At 36.2% G+C, this 9,035-nt stretch overlaps 1 pseudogene; it reads left to right on the forward strand.

Moving 5' to 3' along the window:
* The first annotated feature begins 6,346 nt into the window (after positions 1 to 6,346).
* On the forward strand, positions 6,347 to 7,099 carry LOC149208717 (polcalcin Cup a 4 pseudogene; annotated as a pseudogene).
* The last annotated feature ends 1,936 nt before the right edge of the window (positions 7,100 to 9,035 follow it).

Below are 9,035 nucleotides of genomic sequence, written 5' to 3' on the forward strand. Positions count from 1 at the left end.
TGATTTCATGATCAGTATTTCATCTTTTGTTTGATTGAAGTAGTTGCATATTTACACTTTTGTTTAAGTACTAATTCCATCAATAACATGTTTTGAGATCTTTTGAAGTGCTAAGATTTGGAAGTTATCATTAGGGACATAGACTTTGTCTTGAAATCTACATCCATACTTGACCTTTAAAAGTATTCTTAAGACCTTAGAATAGGATTTCCATTTGCATTAGATACTTTAGGTAAACAAAAAAAACAAAACCCCAAAACAAAATAAAATCTATAAAACAACGAAGTAAGAAAAAGGTTAACTAAGCACATATGGTGCACCACACTTCATCAGTTTACGATACCCGGATTGATAATTTATGTAGAGCAATTTAAGATGTTAAATTGACTAGACATTTTGGCGCCGTTGCCGGGGAAGTGTAATTAGGAGACCTTATTTCTTACATCTAAAAAAAAATTAATAATTCTTGAGTATGCTCTCCTCCTGCACTTTGTGTGATCTGGAGGATCAGAAAAAAGATTGTTATGTAAATTTTTTTTAATAATTCTTGAGTATGCTCTCCTCCTGCACTTTGTGTGATCTGGAGGATTAGAAAAAGAATTGTTATGTTAAAAAAAAGAAAAAGAAAAGAAAAAGAAAAAGAAAAAGAAAAAGAAAAGGAGACAAAATAAACTTCATCATTTCAATTGATGCAATAAAAAATAAAAAAATCATTGTTTTGTTTAATGAAATATATATGTATATTTTTAATATCTGAAAGTATAACATATAGTTTTATTAACAAAACAATTTAAAGAAAAATATAATAAATTTTATTATTTTGTTTAGTAAAATATATATGTATATTTTTAATTTTAGAAATATAACATATATAATTTTATTAACAAAATAAAAAAAAAAATAATACAAAACAACAACAACAAAAAAAAAACCTACTCCATGAAAACCACGTAGGGCTATTAAGGATCAAAACTGAGAAACGAAAAGTCAAGAAAATGAATTGTGACATGCAGCTACAACGAATTGATGCTTATCCTCAGTTTCAGCTTCAACAAATCTACAATATAAAGTTTATCCCATTAAAGTCGAGCTCAATAGTGGAATTTTAAAATGCAGATCAAATTTACATAAAGTTGATTTAGGTAAATCTAACGGATAGATGCTATCTCCAAGTGCATACAATCAAAGAGAATCTCCATGTGGTAGGCTATCACAACTGTGACTGCTCATAACGCTTCTGTAAGAATTTTCCAAAACGCTCATGAACCTGTAAATTCAAACACAACAATTTAGGAAAAAAACACAGAATAGAAAAACGTCAAACTTTGAAAGCACGATTTGGCCAAACAGAGATGAATATGAAAAAAAGAAAACATGGGTTTCTTCGCCAGCAGGGTCAATTAGATAACCCAAAAACCGTTTTAAGAAATTTGTGGCGATCTGGGAGAAATCCTCGGTTTTTTGGAACCCATTTTTGCTTGCCGTGTGTAAAAAAACGGAATTTCAATTAAATGAACAGACTGTGTTAATTCGGCGTGCCTGAGAAAGGGGAATTCTAATTTGGTTATGTGCCGGCACCTACTCTACCACGTCTTCCACCCTTTGCCACCACGTCTCCTGCCTTTTTATTGCCACCTGTTGACAACAATCCTAATTGAAGACGACTCTCCATTACGTGAACTAGTCCAAACTGATCTGGCAATTTCAATCGAACTTCACTACTCCGCTCCATTCCCGCCACTTGTTCTCTGTTTTTCCATTTACCATCACTGGATTTTTCTCCATAAAACCGTGTTAATTCCCCGCTAACACATAATGAATTTTCTTCCTCCATCATTCACACAGACAAATTGTTAGAACAAGAAGGAAAGAATGGGTTTGTTGTTGAGGGCAAGAACCGGAAGGGCCCAAGTTTATGGAAGGGACGAATGGTTATGGTTATGGTTATAGGCTGTTTATCAAACTATAAGTTGAAGCTTTTTTGCTCAGAACTCTGATATAACTGCTACAACAGTGTAATTTTCGAAGTTTGGTCCTGAAAATAAATCCTAATACACTCAAAGGCTCAATAAGTATTATCTTGTTTGTTTTTCAAGTGAGATTTTGGGACTGTTTGCATGCTAATTATGGACTAATCTGAATCATATCAAAGTCTGGTGCATTATAATGATATTCTTGAAATCATTGGTTTTCGTTTGATCTTGAAAATAATCTATCATTTCTGCATACTAGCTCTTGCATATTTGCACTCTTGCATAAGCATCTTTTTGATAGTCGAAGTGCTCTAAAATTTTTCCCATGCCTAATTGTTAAGTAACCAAAAGATTAAATTCACCTTCAAAGTTTATGATTCAGAAGGCAGTAGGAAAGTGACACTTCGGGTATATTTAAAAATAATAATAATAATAAAAAATGAGTAGCACAAGAGTAGGTACCATGGTATTCCATTTCCATTGCTAAAACTGTTTTGCTCCATATGCCATTATCATTCATAGAGCTCCTACATGCAGGCAGTGAAGAAAATAACTTAAATTAGAAAACTAATGGTTGACTGTTTCAGCCACTTTCCGCAGCTGATTCAACTTTCCGCAACTGGTTCAACTTTCCGCAACTGTTTTGTTAAACTCTAGGTTGCAGGTGTCATCAAGCAAAACAAGCCACATGGGTAGCTGGGGGAATGTCAGTACATGGATGGTGTCCTATTCATTTGATCCAATTCAATGAAAAAGACCCCGGTCAAAGGGAAGTCAAGTTGTGTGTTATCACTAAGTCGCCACACTGAGTCGCCACACTAAGTCACTGCATGTCAAGAAAAAATAATAATTTTGAATCAATGAAATGAATAAGTTATTTGCTCACTTTTATGAAGGTATTGATTAATTTTGGACTGATGATGAAAGATGAATGGCTAACTTTTTATTTAATATTTTTAGCTACAGAAACTGTGCACATTCCACAGCTAAAGTCCAATTCCGCAGCTGTTCTCTAATTCTGCAGCCAGAAAAACCTCATTGTTCAAATCAGCTTAACTTTTTCATACAAAATCAGATTTTGATGATTTAAGTACCATTGGAAAGATCTCAACAAGATCTACATAATGAGAAATCCATCATTAGAGTTTGAAATGGTAAATAATGAAATAAATTGCTGAAAATGAGCAACATCAACTTGAGGCACTAATTCCAAATCAGGTATAAATTCTTTTGATTTTTCCTTTGAGAACTTATTTCATTAATACAAATTCTTAGTTTTATGTGTAAATATCATAACTAGAGAGATTGACCATCTCTCTCTTTTAATAATCTTACATTCCATTGCAGAAGAAGTATTAGTTTTTTTTGCAGGTTCCAGGAGGAAGGACAAATGATTACAAGAGAATGGTGTCTCTCTAAGAGACCAATTTGTTTTATAAGAGGATGATTAGCAACAAAGAGGAAATATGTTGATGCAAAATTAGATCCAAACACTTAAAAAACTTTCAGATACTATTGTCTCCATCACATCCATACTTCATAATAAACCATTCACTCCATATTTTCCATTTACATTCACATACACTTTCCATCTCTTTTTCTCCATTCATAACCCACAAATAAAAGCAAGAGGTTCATTCATATGCTTATTTCCCATTTCCATTTCTGCTCTCCATTGTCATCTTCCATTTCCTGTGATTTTCATTTCGCAAATAAGCCCTGCTTCAATGCAAATTATTGAGTCCATAGTCCTTTGAGTCTAAGTTCTTTGTAAAAACACCTTGAGGCTTGCATGCCATAATGGCAAGTTCTCATGCTGACAAACAATGGGAATACATTAATGTCACTTGTTCGTCAGATCTTCTAGGTGACTCGACATCGGCAAAATTATTCGTACCTAGCAAGATGTGTCTGGGCATCTTGACTCTCATTGTCATCAATGGTGAGAGTTCTCGTGTTGACTAGTGGCATCCATTAATGGTCACTAAGTCAACAATTTCCTACTATGTTCGACATCAGAACATCTTTTCACATAGTAAGAATTGTGCCAATGAGTTTTGAAGACGTGAAGACTATTATTTTCAGCATTTTGGAGCAGATTCAACAAGTTTTAGTAGAAGCAATAAAAAATCATCTTATCTCTCTATCCATGACTCCTCTTGTTCAGCCACTTGAAGAAGAATATGATCAGAATTTTTCAGCCACCACACATACAACTCATCCATTCCAAAGGGTAAGTGAAGGTACGTCATTTTCTAACTTTTGACCATAGAATTCCATAAAAAACAAGAATGATAATTGTTGGAAAAACATTTCTCTTCCTCATTTCATAAAATTGTCAATACCATCAGTTGGGGGGGGGGGGGAATACATTCATCTTCATATTTTGCCACATCCATATCATATTCAGGAGCCCACATACTTCCAACATATATTAATTATTACATTGCTATTATGAGCATACAATGGCTTTTGAAAAAGTGCTTAAAGGATAAATTGGATACAAACAAAATCATGGTTGTTGTTGGGCTCCAAAAATGGCATTCATTACCATACATTTTTCACCTATGCTTCCATTATTTCGCTCACTATTCATCACCTTGTCACTCCATTTTCCCTACTATTCACCATTAATGGGTCTCATTTATATTTTCCAAACATTGTTTATTTTTAAGCATTTTTGAGAGAAATTCTTGATTAAATATTAGAAAATAATATATTTTACTTTATATATGGAAAGTGGGTTGTTTTGGTGACATGTGTAGGTTCCAAGGAAGCTTCCAAGACACCTTTTTGTGGCCTTGAAAGATCAAATTCGAATTTGATAAGATACACCTCATGGAACAGATCATGGAGAAGATCATGGACCTCATGGAGGAAATCATGGAGGATAGGATTATGTGTCTAGATGGTTGAGAAATGTATGGAACTAAAAGAGAGATTAATGGATCATCATTATGAGTTTGTTATCTCCTCTCATTGTATAAATAGGAGTACCTCCTCCATTCCAAGAGGAGGACTCTTAGAGCATTGTATCCAACTTATGATGGAATAGAATAAAGCTTTGTTTTACATATATTTCCATTTAGTAGTTATAGAAATAGTTTTCCATTATGTAGTTTTAGATAAAAGTTATCTTAATGTAGTATATGGAATGGCTTGTCACTTTGTTCTTAGGAGAATTGAGCTCACTCTAGAAGGAGCAAAGGAACTTGTTGTTTCATATTAGATCTTATTTTATTTAATTGCTTAGATGTTAATGTTTGAGGATTGGTTTGATGAATGAATTTTCAATTAGAATCTTATCAACATATGAGAGGACAACAAAGAGTCTAAGTTAGGCTCTCTCTCTCTATTTGATTTGTAATTGGAATTCATCTTTTTGCTTTTATGTTTCAAGTTATTTCATTTAGTTTACGCTTATGGATGAATTTTAGTCTAGTCTGGATTAGTACAAGAGAGGACAATCAAGAGACTAAGTTAGTCTTTCTCTCTTTGAATCTAAACAACAATTAAAGTTCATCCTCTCGTTTGCATTTTAAGTTTCTAGTTTTATTATTTCTCTATGATACTGTAGGGAAGGACAACCAGGATCTCCTTAGTTAGGAGCCTCTTCCCTTGCATATTATATTGAATCGTAGGTAATTTAATTAGATATAGAATTAGTCACCTACTCCTGCACATATAGTGCTGGCATCATGAAAAGCTTACGAGTTTCCCTGGTCGATATTTAATGCAGCAATTTAAGCACAATAAATTGCCCAACATTTTGGCGCCGTTGCCGGGGAATGGTGCTAAGGGAGTAGGCATTAGAATTTAATTCAGTATTTATTTTTCTTTAGACAGAATAATTTGTGAACCCTGGTGACAGCAGGATCTTCACAAAGGAGTTTAAATTTGAGTTTTCTGATGATTTAGTGTTTAGTTAGTTTTAAATTTTGTCTTTTCAAAAACACCCCCCCTGCATAAATAAACACAAATCAATTGATAAGTATGCTCTCTTCCTGCGCTTCGTGCGATCAGGAAGATCAGAAAGTCCATTGATTTGGTTCAAATAAAAAAAACTCTTGCTGAAGAATTAATTTGCAAAAAGAAATAAAGAATTTTGTGAAAAAAGCATTTTTAAATTTTTAGATGAAATTTAGTTTTTTTAATTTTAGATTTAAAAAAAAAAATAAAAAAAAAAAACCATTTCTTTTGTTTTTTTAAGATATTAAAAAAAAAAATTCATTGTGCTACCAAATATGAACCAATGGAATTCTCTTCAAAGGAAGGTTCAGGTGCTGATAGCCATCACATAGGTGTGAAAAGGCCAAAAGCTCTTTTTATTGAGGATACTTGTTCTAGTGAGAAGGTTGCAGCTGACAGCAGTCATGGAGAAACTGATTGTCGAAGAAGGCGGAATCGACCCCTTGCTCAAGCTTATCAAGGAAGGCACCGTTGAAGGCCAGGAAGCCGCGGCAAAAGCCATTGGGAAACTTGTACACTACGCGCTTCTGGTGCCCCACCGATCCATTAAACCGCGTGTGCCCGGTGAGCAACTTCGGCTAAAAGTACTTTGATCTGTGAATGCCGTTGAATACAGTGTGAAGAAGCATGGGAAAAATTTGCTCAGTTGATCGTCTCGCAAGAAAAACAAAGGCCTAAGCGAAGGAAGCACCGGCAGCAGCGACAACAACAACGCTTCATCCCTGAGGAGCAGATCGGAGGAGTCCTCTGTATCAGAATCGCTAGCGAGAGCTCTGCACAACGCGGAGGATTTGGAGGATGTGTTCAAGCAATTCGACGCCAACAACGACGACAAGATCTCGTTGTCGGAGCTGGGAGAAATTCTGCGCTCAATGGGCGGCCGTGTCGGGTCGCAGGAGCTGGGGCTCATGATGAAGGAGGCGGACGCGGATGGGTTCATTACCCTAGAGGATTTCATCGATCTGAATACCAAAGGGATCGACAGGGCCACCTGCTTGGAGGATCTGAAAAACGCCTTCCAGGTTTTCGACCTCGACCGTAACGGCTCCATTTCTGCAGACGATCTCTACATGGGCGATGGCAGCACCCGGGAGGATTGCAAGAACATGATTACCGGCGTCGACAGGAACGGAGACGGGCTCATTAATTTCGAATGAATCTCAACTTTTGATTCCCTGCATAAAATCGATTGGCTGTCTTGCTCGGACCTTCCCTACTAGAGAAACCAGGCTCATCCAGCTGCTTGTGAAACATCTAGATAATGTAACTAATTCCAGAAAATCTGGTTGGCATGGGCGCGTATCGCGATGATCAAGGGAAGCTAGTGGTTCTTCAATGTGTGTGAGGCTGAGAGGCGTATTATGTGCACGTGGGTTGCTCCGTTGAAATTTCTCTATTTCCAATCCTGCATCAGAAATAGAGAAATGATAAATGTATACATCCACGTGGGAGAAGGCAGACAAAAATAGAACGCCATCATTCAAACGCACATCAAATCCCGCAAATCCCAGCAAATCTTCTGATTAATCCATTTTGTAACAAGATCCTTTGCTTTGACCCACGATTTTCTGTAACAAATATCCTACATTTAAGATCAAAACAAAATGCAATTAATACAGATATGATATTGTTGTTAACAGATTTTGTGGAATCCTGTACAATGCATTCGGACGAGAACGAATTCAAGGAAGAAGTCGGTGTGGAGAGAATGATGATAAGCGAGGGAGAAGAAGGTGCAAATCTTGAGCTGGAAGGACGCACTGCAGCTTCTGGAACATTTACTGTACTCTCTTATAATGTACTTTCAGATCTATATGCAACCAGTGACATGTACAACTATTGTCCTCCTTGGGCTCTCTCATGGCCTTATCGTCGCCAGAACTTGTTGCGTGAAATTGTTGGTTATCAGGCCGATATTCTTTGCCTTCAAGAGGTTCAGAGCGATCATTTTGAGGAGTTCTTTGCACCTGAATTAGAAAAGCATGGGTACACAGCTGTTTACAAGAAAAAAACAACATAGGTTTATACTGGCACAGCCTATGCAATTGATGGTTGTGCAACATTTTTCCGTCGTGATCGTTTTGCACTTGTTAAGAAATATGAGGTTGAATTCAATAAAGCTGCCCAGTCTTTGACAGAAGCTGTGGTTCCGTCAGCTCAGAAAAAGGCTGCTCTTAGTCGGTTGCTCAAGGACAATGTTGCATTGATTGTAGTTTTGGAGGCAAAGGACACTAACCATGGGATCGATGCCCTTGCACCGGAAAAACGTCAACTCAGAGGAGATATGGATCGAGGAGATTGCCCGCCATTTCTGGGCTGAGGAGGAATACATTGCCGCCAATGATGCAGCTAAATATGCTGGCACAAGTGGTATAAAAACCCAGATTCTCTGACTTATTTTGAGTTAATTTATTTTTTTTAGAAATTTCTTTATTTTTCAATAGAGTTAGTTTTTTATAGAATTTCAATATACAAACCATCTACTACAGCCTACATGCACAAGGGTGCTAATTCCATTCTTGTCAAGAACCTTGAGAACACAAGTGATATGACCAATTTACCAGCTTGAAGAAAAATTGGATTTTCAATCAGCAGGTGTTGACACCTCAACACACCACAACCCCCACTGGCCGGCGACTCTCCTTTTAACTTTTAATTTCACTTATTTGATTGCTTATCCAATTATCGTAGCCCTGCCGTTGGTGATTTTATTCGGTTGATATACTTATATTATCACTATTACCTTTTGCTCGATGATGTCTCTGGTGTCACACTTGCGGGACCGTTGGTCTAGCAGCAAGCTAAGAGCTTCTATGAGTTCATGATACAATTGGCAATCACTGTGTATGTTTCGGTTGAGGGAGTGGACTGCAATTAGAGAGATTGCAACCCCTTTGTGTAACTGATTCGGAACAACATGTTAATACATTTAACAAATCTGCTAGATGTCGAGGCTAGGATCCACAACAAAGATAAACGAAGCAAAAGAGAAGTTTTAAACACCATTTTTACTAAGCGAAGCCTTACTTCTGTTTAAATAAAAATAAAAAAATTGTGTGTTTGATTTATTTCATATTTTGATAATAAAAAAAT

The sequence above is a fragment of the Pinus tabuliformis genome, chromosome 1_2, assembly GCF_031772625.1.
Source record: "Pinus tabuliformis cultivar Carrire ecotype Pingquan chromosome 1_2, CPIR1, whole genome shotgun sequence".
NCBI classification, from domain to species: domain Eukaryota; kingdom Viridiplantae; phylum Streptophyta; class Pinopsida; order Pinales; family Pinaceae; genus Pinus; species Pinus tabuliformis.